The sequence below is a fragment of the Pygocentrus nattereri genome, chromosome 23 (assembly GCF_015220715.1).
Source record: "Pygocentrus nattereri isolate fPygNat1 chromosome 23, fPygNat1.pri, whole genome shotgun sequence".
In the NCBI taxonomy this organism is placed as follows: Eukaryota; Metazoa; Chordata; class Actinopteri; order Characiformes; family Serrasalmidae; genus Pygocentrus; species Pygocentrus nattereri.
The window spans coordinates 18,276,897-18,288,234 of record NC_051233.1 but is presented as its reverse complement, the minus strand read 5'-3'; positions in this window follow the sequence as shown (position 1 = coordinate 18,288,234).

Genomic DNA, 11,338 nt, shown 5'->3' with positions numbered 1-11,338 from the left:
TTTTATTAAACTTGTAACTAAGTTGCAAATAAATCTTCAACTGAAACTTTGCTTGTTTGCAAAAAGTTATTTCATGGTCACTCGGTTCTGCCTAATGAAAAATGTTTGCCTTCCATATTTTGTGCTTATGATAATTTTAATATACACCAGTGTCAGACTAATTAATGACATTCTATTAAAATATTGCTTTACCAAGAGTGACACTAGAGCATTTACATCTAAAGTGAGTTAATTTTCTTACAAAAATGTTAATAGGACATTAAAGTCATTATTAACTGTTCAATACTTTTACTTTCGATAGTTAAGTTCATTTGAAGGCAAATACCTTTGTACTTTCACTCAAGTGGCGGTCTAAAAGGAGCATGAGCATATTTTATTTGGGTGGTGGATTATTCTCAGCACCGCAGTGGCACTGACATGGTAGTAACATGTTAGTGTGTGCTAACAGTAGTATTACTGTTTTTAAAAACTGACCACTCACTGTCCACTCTATTAGATACACCTACCTTGTTGATCCACCTTGTAGATGTAAAGATAAATTCTACTGCTCATCTATTCATGCACATGTTTTGGTATTTACCCTCTAGTCCTTCTTCAGTGGTCAGAGGACACTGCCCACAGGACACTGTTGGCTATATATTTTTGGTTGGTGCACCCCCTGACAATTCAGCAGTTAAAGTGTGTTGTTGAAGAAGCTACATATAAGCAAACAGTTTGTGATTGTAGAACCACAAAAGAGACCAACCTTCATTTATTTATTTCCCATTGAAAACCACAATCGATTTTTAATGTTGCGGAAAAAGTATAAGAAATGTATTTTACAGAAAATAACACAGTCATATGGTTTAAACAGTCACAGCCAAGTGACATGTTTTGTCAATTCTGTAAGTGAAAATAAGCTAATACAGCCTGTTCAGGGAAAAAACTAACATATACCATTTTCCAAATCTTCAGCAGATAAATTTTTTTTCAGGAAAAATAAAACATTTACTGGGTGCTGGAGCCTATCCCAGTGGTCACTTCAAGGTATGAAGAGTTGTGTCACTACTGAAACATTCAGTCAATGAGTAGAGGCTTATTTCAGCCACACCCCTGCATTTTAGAGCAGAAACTGAGACTGCATGCCTGTTCCTCATGACCACATGGTGAGCAGTTAGATCCCACTCTAAATGTGTCTCAGTCTGAAAATCAGTGTGTAACATTAACTGTCACTATTGAAGCATATTTTCTGCAACTAATTAAACTTGTTTATGTTTTAATGAAATATTTTTGTCTAAAGTCAAAGTCAGTTGAAAGAATGGAATGTGTTTTGAACTTTGACTTTCAACCCATTTGACAAAAGTATTATATAATATAATGGAAAACAATAACAATAAGAACAATCCTAGATTACTATTTAGCACGATTTCTAAAATAACAGAGAACAAAAAAAATCACTGAACCCCATATGCCATTAGCCTATAGCAGCAATGATTTTATGAATTTCGTTAGTGATAAAATCGAAAAAATTAGACAGAAAATTCTGAACACACATTTCAACTCTACAAACCTGCTGTCTTATAATGCCAGTCTAGACCCTGAGAATATTACAGTCACTGCATATAGGCTGGAATCGTTTACCTTACTTCAAAACAATGAACTAGTTAAAATAGTTTCTTCTGTAAAATCATCTACCTGTATTTTGGACCCAATCCCTACAGGTTTACTCAAGGAAATCTTACCAGAAATAACCAAGCCTATTCTGTCAATAATAAACTCCTCGTTTAGCCTTGGATACATTCCAAAAACTTTTAAACTTGCAGTAATTAGAGCGCTGATTAAGAAAGCTAACCTCGATCCCTGTGAACTATCAAACTATAGACCTATCTCGAATCTCCCCTTTATCCATCCATCCATCCATCCATTAGCTTCCACTTCTCCGGGGTTCGGGTCGCGGGGGCAGCATCCTAAGCAATGAGGCCCAGACCTCCCTTTCCCCAGCCACTTCCATTAGCTCTCCAAGGGGGATTCCGAGGCGCTCCCAGGCCAGCTGGGCGATATAGTCACGCCAGCGTGTCCAGGGTCTTCCCTGGGGTCTCCTCCCAGGTGGACTTGCCTGTGACACTTCCCGAGGGACTTCCAGGAGGCATCCTAACCAGATGCCCGAACCACCTCAGCTAGCTCCTCTCGACGTGAAGAAGCAGCGGCTCTACTAGAAAACCTTATAGGGGTAACAGGAACTTTCCTGGTTCAGGTCCTACCTCACTGATTGCTATCAGTTCGTTAATGTAAAGGGTGAATACCTATATTATTCACAATATATATGCTACCATTAGGCACCATTATCAGTAAACATAGTATAAATTTCCACTGCTATGCCGATGATACTCAGTTATATATATCAAGCAAACCGGATGATAAAATTAAACTTAGCAAGATTGAGGACTGTGTAAAAGACATAAAAGACTGGATGTAACTTTCTGCTACTTAACTCAGATAAAACAGAAGTCCTCCTTCTTGGTCCAAATGCAGCTAGAAACAAACTGTCTAACTCAACACTTAAACTGAACAATTTCTCAGTTGCATCAAGCTCATCTGTTAAAAATCTTGGTGTTGTGATAGATGCTGATCTATCCTTTGACGCACATATAACTAATATTACTAGAACAGCTTTCCTGCATCTTCACAATATCGCTAAATTAAGAAATGCATTATCTCTACAGGACGCAGAAAAGTTAATTCATGCATTCATTACTTCAAGGCTAGATTACTGTAATGTCCTGCTGTCGGGATGTCCCAGCAAAAGTCTTAACAAGCTTCAGTTAGTCCAGAACGCTGCAGCCAGAGTCCTCACAAAAAACAGAAAGTCCGACCATATTAGCCATATAATAATTAAAATAATTATTTTATTAACGCTGCACTGGTTACCAGTTAAATTTCGCATTGATTATAAAATTCTATTACTGACCTATAAAGCTCTAAACGGACTCGTCCCTCAGTACCTGAGTGAACTTCTCTCCCACTATGAACCATCACACCTACTTAGATCACAAGGTGCTGGCTTACTACTGGTACCTAGAATTAATAAAGCTACATCATGGGGGAAGGGTTTTATCTCATACAAAGCCGCCCAGCTCTGGAATAATCTTCCTGTTAATGTTCCAGAATCAGACAAAGCCTCAGTTTTTAAGTCTAGGCTAAAAACTTACTTGTATAGTCAAGCCTTTGGTGATTAGTCCCACTAATTTCTGCAATTTAGTCCCAGATTAGAATCCCTTCTGACAAGCTTGGGGGCAGTCGTGGGCTGGAGGTTGGGGAACCAGCCTTGTGACCGGAAGGTCGCCGGTACGACCTGGCTTGGACCCGGATTTTCTTTTCTTTTCTTTTCTGAGAGGAGAAAAACATTCTTAACTCACTGTACATTCAAGTAACAGGATTTTATCCCCAGTCATTTTGAAGCATTTTCTTTTAGCGTAATCATCATGAAATGTTCACATATTGTACAGGGCAGCTGGCATTTAGGGATGCACTGAGAAGTAAACTGTGGGCTGATTCTGATTTCTGATATTTTTTATGTTCATATCTGCTGATGCCAGTGCTGGAGTAGTAATCGAGAGAGCTTTCCTGGTGGGCTGGTTACTGTGGTCTATTCTGTCTAAACCCACACATAAAAACAAGACCACACATACAAACTGTAAAGCAAGTCTATATTTGTAGCAATATAGGGATGAAATCAGCAGCCCCTCCTAAAGTGGTGCAGCCTCAGTTTACAACTGTAATTGGTCACCTAATGAGTCTGGTAGAGTGGGATTTGTCTGCTTAAATTTGGCACAGTGATATGAATCTGCCTATATGAATCTTACACAACAGGCAGTACTTAACAGGACTTTTTGCATTTTTCAATTTCCATAATCATGTCAAGATGGAAAGCAGTGGCAAAAAAAATCTGATACTGAAAAAAATTAAAAGGTTTAATTTCATACAGAACCATTAGCCTACTGTGCTTTACACACAGAGGAATTAGACCTCTGCATTTAACCCATCCATGCAGTGAAACACCCGCATACATGCACACAAGTGAACAAACGCATTAGGGCACTGGAGCGGTGGGCAGCCCTATCCACAGCGCCTGGAGAGCAATTGGGGGTTAGGTGCCTTGCTCAAGGTCACTTTAGTCATGCACTGTCAGCAGAGGGGATCGAACCAGCCACCTTCCAGTTACAAGGCTGGTTCCCTAACTTCCAGCCCACGACAGCCCCCAGATTAAATGTAATATTTAATGTGAAACATAATGTACATTTATTGTTTGTTTGCTTTTTTAGCAAATACACAACAATTGTGCATCAAATTGCGCAGAAGTGTGCTCCCTGTAGAGGATGTACTTATTGTCACTTACAAAAACAACAAAAGATGCCATCCCAACTTTTACATACGCCTGTATATTCGAGCAGGTAGGCAGTGCTAAATGCTGTGATTTTCTGTGAGAAAATATCACTGTGCAAACATTATCAAATGTTGAAAACATAAACACTTATAAAATTAGGGCTATTTACTTATGACTAATCATTTATTCAGCAGGCATGCTCATTCAAAGGTAGGCAAATGTAATAGGAGTCTTGCTTAAGTCTGCTGCATGAGAGGCAGCACTATCACCCACTTCACTACACCAAGCACTTCCAAACACTTAGAACAATCATGAATCAATTGTCTTATATTAGCTCAAATTTTACCCTAAATAAAGATTTTATGAACATGAAGAAAAATAAACATTAACCGAATGTATTACCCTGTATTATGTCCTGCGATGGACTGGCGACCTGTCCAGGGTGTATCCTGCCTTCCGCCCGATGACTGCTGGGATAGGCTCCAGCACCCCCCCTGATGGAGAAGCGGCTTAGAAAATGGATGGATGGACGAATGTATTACCTTATCAACATAAATGAAAGTGAAAACAGGGTGAACATGAAAAAAGGGTGAATGCAATTCCCTGTTATTACTACTGAATCTAATAACAGTGTCTGCATGTTCCAACTCCTACATAGTTGCTGGCTTCTTGCTGTCATACCACTACATTAGTGTTTCATTGATATATCTATAGTTTTGCCATGAGCCAAAGACATCCTCCAGTTATAACATTACTGATATTTCTGGTATCTGTCCAGGGTGTATCCTGCCTTCCGTCCGAAGACTGCTGGGATGGGCTCCAGCACCTCTCGCAACCCTGACGGGGAAGCGGCTTAGAAAATGGATGGATGGCCCAGACATAACTGGTTTTTATCAAGAATACATCAATAGAACACTCACTGTGTCACAATCATAGCAATAGTACACTTGCAGCTGGTATTTAGGGTGGTACTTTGGGTGGTTTGAAGGGTTAAGCTAGAAAAAAAACACATGAATTGCAAAAATTGAAGGAGTTAATAATTTATCATAGTAATCTTTTATTAATGTGTTAACTCTGACACCCCTAAAAACAAGTTATAATCTGACAGTGATGATATACACAAGACATTTTTACTGATTTTAATTTTATTTAATGACATTAGCTGATAGATAAATATTGCTTGTTTCAATTAATAAAGCTTGAAAATAAAAATATCTGCCAAAATAGCAAGATAATTTAGTACAAAGTATGTTGATTAATACAAAATATGTTGTAAAAATGAAAGGATACTTAAGGCACCTTTTGGAGTTTCTTAGCTTACCACACTGGTAGTACCTTTTAGAGAGCCTCCATAGGTGCTTCCAGCCTCCTTTGGGTGCTTTAAGTAACCATTTTTAAACTAAGAGGTTCATCAAGGAACTTCACTTGAGGGCTCACTTAAAGAAAAAAGCTCCTCCAAGAACCTAGAGCTGTCGTGTTTGATGGAACCCAGTAAGGTAGTTAGAGGCTCCAACAAAAGCTTGTAGACCATCAAGGTTTCCTCCAAGAGCCCCATTTTATGGTATGATTTTTAGAAGGAATGTGTAATAAGACCATTTTTTCCAGGAAGTAATAGGTAAACACAGCTATATAATTTATGAAACTGTATATTTTGGAAGAGGTTAATTAACATTGTGAATCCAACTTGTATTTTCAGGGGACCTCGGCTCATGGGGCCCTAGGTGTCTGCCAATCTTTGTCTAATGCAAAGATGGCACCTCCCTGTTTGTCATCACTGCTTATATTAATTGTTCTATTGTTTTTATTAACATTCTTTCTGAATATTTTTTTAGTAAAAAGTGCTTTTAGTTTAATTTAATTTAATTTAATTTATTTTTGATAGAGAGGGCTAAATTACCTTACATTATTATGTTTATTAGAATCCATGGTTTATTTTTCTAAAATTCTCAAAACATAAGCCTGTCACTGTACAAATCAGCTGTAAATTTGTTATGGAATTTAGTCAAATGTGTTTTGCTATGTAGAAAAAGAGTTTTGTAAAAATGTGTTATGTTTTTAGTGTATTAATAATTATTTGTAGCTATTGTAATTTTCTCTCTCTGTCTCTCTCTCTCTCTCTCTCTCCCCCTCTCTCAAATGCTGTCTCACTAATTCATACACAGTCACAGCCTAGTCTGCATGCTTTACCACGGCATCCACACAAACACAGGCTTAGACTAAATAGCTGAGATGTATTATCAGTACTCTGATTCAGAATCGTCTGACGCTCATTAAGCGTTTCTGCAGAACATTCAGAAAGTGCTTGGTGATGAATGGGAAACGATGGAATTTCCAAAAACCTGTGTACACACACACAGACACATTTGTAGAAGGGGTTGTTTGAGGTCCTGTTGAGTCTACTCTACTGTTTCCTCCACTTCTAGCAGTCCACCATCCGTACCAGCTGCCAGATCTCAGCTGCAAAAATAATTCATAACCAAACACACTCATAATTCATCCTTTTAATGATTTATGAGTGCTTGTGGATGCTTCACTGAAACCTCAAATCCAGGCATTTTTGGTATCTGCTAAGAGCGGCTCAAGCCATCCCTGGCATTCACTGACATTATTTTCACCCCTCTTCAAACTCTGACTCATCAAATATATTATACGTATATAAGTATACATACTTTAGAGGTTATATTTAGTGTTTGCAGTCAAGTTTTTTCCATCATGTGTGAAGGGTTTCCTCTCTTTTCCATAAGTGATGCTAAATTTGCTAAATTCCAAAATTACACAAATGAGAGGAAATGTTTTTCAATCTAATCTCTATTTGAAGCATCTGTAGCGTACAGCCAGTTACTGCAGGAAATAATTTCTCAGCACTTTTTCCTTTGGTCTTTTCTAGGTTCTGGGAAAAGTGTCTGTAGTGATCATCAATGTAGGGCACAATACTTTGAAATGGCTGAATACTGAATACACTACCCTAAATGTATTCAGTAATGTATTCCATTACAATAAATAGAAAGCAACATATCAGAATACATTTAGTGTACATTTAAAATACAATTCTAGTGCAATTCTTGGTAAAACACATTGGAAAAACTTGTTTTTTTTTACTTAATTCACACTGTTGCTCACTGTTTTTTTTAATGTTTCATTAAAAAAATCACTCATCATTTAAATTAAATTCCAGAAATTCTCAACATTTTTTTCTCTCTCACTACCTGCTTCAGCTCCCACAATCCCCGAGCAGGAGCCCAACACAACACTGATGTTAAGCTTATCACCTGCAAACAAGTTCACTACTGAGGAGATTATTATTAGTGATGAGCTAACACTGTGATAAATAACTTATTATATTGATTTATCAGTCTACTCAGGCTTTAGCAGGAACTTCAGTGTTTATAAAGAAGCCATTAACTGGCCCTCTTTAAAATTAATCTAACAAGCATGTTCACTTCATGCCATGGTTAATAAACAAGTATTGATGATGTTTCTTTTTTTTATTCAGTGGGTATGTATTCTAAAAGTATCAGTTTCTCTGATTTTATTAAGTAGTAACATGACATGGCATTTGTTAAGTAATATAAATGAGAGAAATGGAATCTATTTAATCATGGACATTGCTTTGTCTGGGCCATACCACACAGCATCTGTGATGGTATGGGGTTGCATGAGTGCACATGGCACAGGTGACTTGCACATCTGTGAAGGCATAATTATTGCTGAATGAAATATACAGGTTTTAGCAGCATATGCAGGCTTCCAAATGACATCTTTTTTCTGGGAAAGCCTTGCAAGACAATGGCAAACCACATTCTGCATGTATTACAACAGCATGGCCCTGTAGTAAAAGAATCTGGGTGCTAAACTGTATCAAGAAAGAATAGAAAAACATTTCACTATCAAAACTACAGCAGTTGGTCGCCTTAGTTCTCAAATGCTAATAGAGTGTTGTTAAAAGAAGACGTGATACAACACAGTGATAAACATGCCCCTGTCCCAACTTTTGTTTTAACTTAGACTGTTCATTGAGATGTCAGAGTGTAGAGTTCATAGACATTTTGAATCACTATATCTGGTTTGGGTGTGAAAGTAGAGGAGGCAATGGATAGGGCAAGATGGAGGCAGATGATCCGCTGTGGCGACCCCTAAAGGGAGCAGCCGAAAGAAGAAGAAGAATATCTGGTTTAAGTGTGATGCAGTACCTTTCTTTTTTCTTGGTGCTAGTTGCTACAAATTCGGCATGTAGAAAAGAAATACAAGTTGGTAGGTTTAAGTCTACATAATTTAGTTAAAAAGGGAATTCCACTTATTTTTCTAAAATTCTGCATAATTAAATAGTTAAGATGTAAATAAAGTAAATCAGAGGACATAATGTAGAATGCTCCATTCTAGAAAAAGTTACAAAGTCAGAGCTGTTCAAAGTGGTTGTAACGGGGAGCGTGGTAGCGGATGCTTGTGCGGAGGTAAGCGACTTTTATTGAGGGCAAATCCAAAGTCAGGGTCAAGACGGTCCAGGGTCTTAGAGCCAATACGGACAGATCGTGGGGTAGACATGACATACAAACTATAAACAGGTTCAAACAACACAGCAGAGATTTAAACAAACATCCAACATAGACCAATACATCAGACAGAGCAAGGACAAAGACCAGCAAAGACAAAGTGCAAACATAGGGCTTAAGTAACAAAGGGAAAACAAGGGACAGGTGAAAACAATCAGGGGCGGAGTCACGAAACAAGGGGGCAGGACTAGAAAAACCAAAACAGGAACACACGGACAGGACTGGGAGGGGCCAGTCGTGACAGTGGTGGTTACAGGAACCAGACGTCTGAAGAGTTTAATGCCTCTAAACGCTCCCTCAGGGAAAGTTATCACATGGAGTGGTTATAAATACATTGCCTGATGTCTGATACATTGTTTTACACAATAGTTTTATGGAAGTTTTTTGTCTAAAATGTATTTTTAAAATTAATTCACGGGGGGAGAGGTACTTTCAGGGTGTTGTAAGGCAAAATAGTTCCCAAAAAGAAAAACAGATTTTTCACAATTTTACTGTTATCAACATTACATGTAAAAACCCAAAGATGTATAGGTTCACTGATGGTTTTGGAGAGTAAATAAAACGGCTATATTTGGCTGTGGATATTGTGTCCCCTGGTTTCTATCACCACCACTGTGAAGAAATCTGAGCCTGTAAGTTTCTCTACAATGAACCATTTCACATCAAACCACTCTTTATAACTTTGTTGATCAGCGATTAACTCATGCAGAATTTTTGAAACATTGGTGGAATTCCTCTTTAAGTTGTCACTGTAGCACCTGCACACACAAAGAAAGGTAGGCCAAAGATAACACAAAGAGTGTGAGTAAAACAAGCAAAACAACATGTAAACAGATAATGCCAAGAGCCATTGAGGATGATGCTGAGTTTAACTCAGCAAAGTAACACTGTCACAAACACTTATCAAGTAAATCTGACCACTAACTGAATTTAATTGAAACAACACAACTGACTTAGTTTCTCTGAGTTTGTTATGTAGTAACATGATAAAATTTGTTAATATAAACGAGAGAAATTGAAACTTTTACATTTTTTTAAGTCTTTGTGCCTAAATTCAAAAACTAGACCTTAAATTCAGTCTCAGTCCTGGATTTTGTAATCACTGTATGACACCAGGAGGCCAATCAGTTACATCAATTAACATCAATTTTACTACAACCGCTTACAAAATCCAGGACTGGAACCTGGATTCAAGGTCTGGATTTATTAGATGTCTGTTCTAAAACATTTTGTTTCAGCCTTTTAGATGACGGATTTTCTTTTTTTTATGTCTTTACTGGGATAAATATTCCAATCCTTGACTGTCTGAGTTGGTGAATAATTGACAGTCGACTCACAAACACTGTGATTTTTTAGATCTGAGCATTCCACTGGATTCATGAATGAAAAGCTTTAGAGAGTCAGATTGATTCTCTCACTGGCTCTCAATCTCACACACTCTCACACAAACTGTCTTCTTCCGTCAGTCTCTCTCCCTCTCTCTCCTCATTCCAAGAGTGGGCGCAACACGTCACTGACCGGCTGGCAGCTATGTGCCATGTGAGTGTGATGTCTCAGTGATATTGTGGAAAGTGGGCCTCGTCTGACACACTGTCTGCCCTGTCTGCAGGAGTTGGTGAGAGGGGATTGCTCAATGTATGTGTGTGTGTGTGTGTGTGTGTGTGTGTTAACTCCTTAAACCAACTGCACAACTCCACCAGAGCTTAAATTCTTGCCTTAAACTCCTATATTCATCCCTCATAACTGCATACTTGTATGTATTCTAGTTTTTAACTAAGCCTTAAAATGATGGTTTGAAGAAAAATCTAATTCACACAATTTTCCCCTTACCCCAAATATTGTTGATCAGCCAAGACTGGTGTCTAAAGTTTTCTTCTTTACTTTTTTTCTTCATTAAATGCAAGCTTACTCATCCCTGCTGAAAAAAAAACAGCAGAGACCAGCTTGAAATTCAGGCTGGTTTATGCTGGTATAGTTGTGGTCTGATGCCAGTTTAGCTAATCACACAGCATTTGATGTATTTAGATGTTAGCGTTCTGGTCACCCAGCATAAGAGCATCCAAAATACAACATATGCTGGTTTTGCTGGTGATCAGCCATTCTAGGCTATGCTGCTTTTTCTTCTAGCTAGCACCGTGCAAACTGCATGTCTAAATCATCACACGCTTGTCTTAAACTATGTGCAGCTGTTAAGTAAGCTCAGATAGAATGCTTATGTGGTTTCTAAGGGGGGGTTCGCACTGGGTTTTCTCTGAAGGCGGAATCACGAGGCACACTGCACTGCATATTTTGTTCTTCGGGTTTCACACTGTCTTTTTGAATGCTGCTCCTGGCTACGTGTCTTCCTCTTGCTGCTCATCATAACTGTCAATCAGTTGTGCTAGCAGGTTGTCTAAATGTGTATAGGCAGAAAGAGTGTTTCACT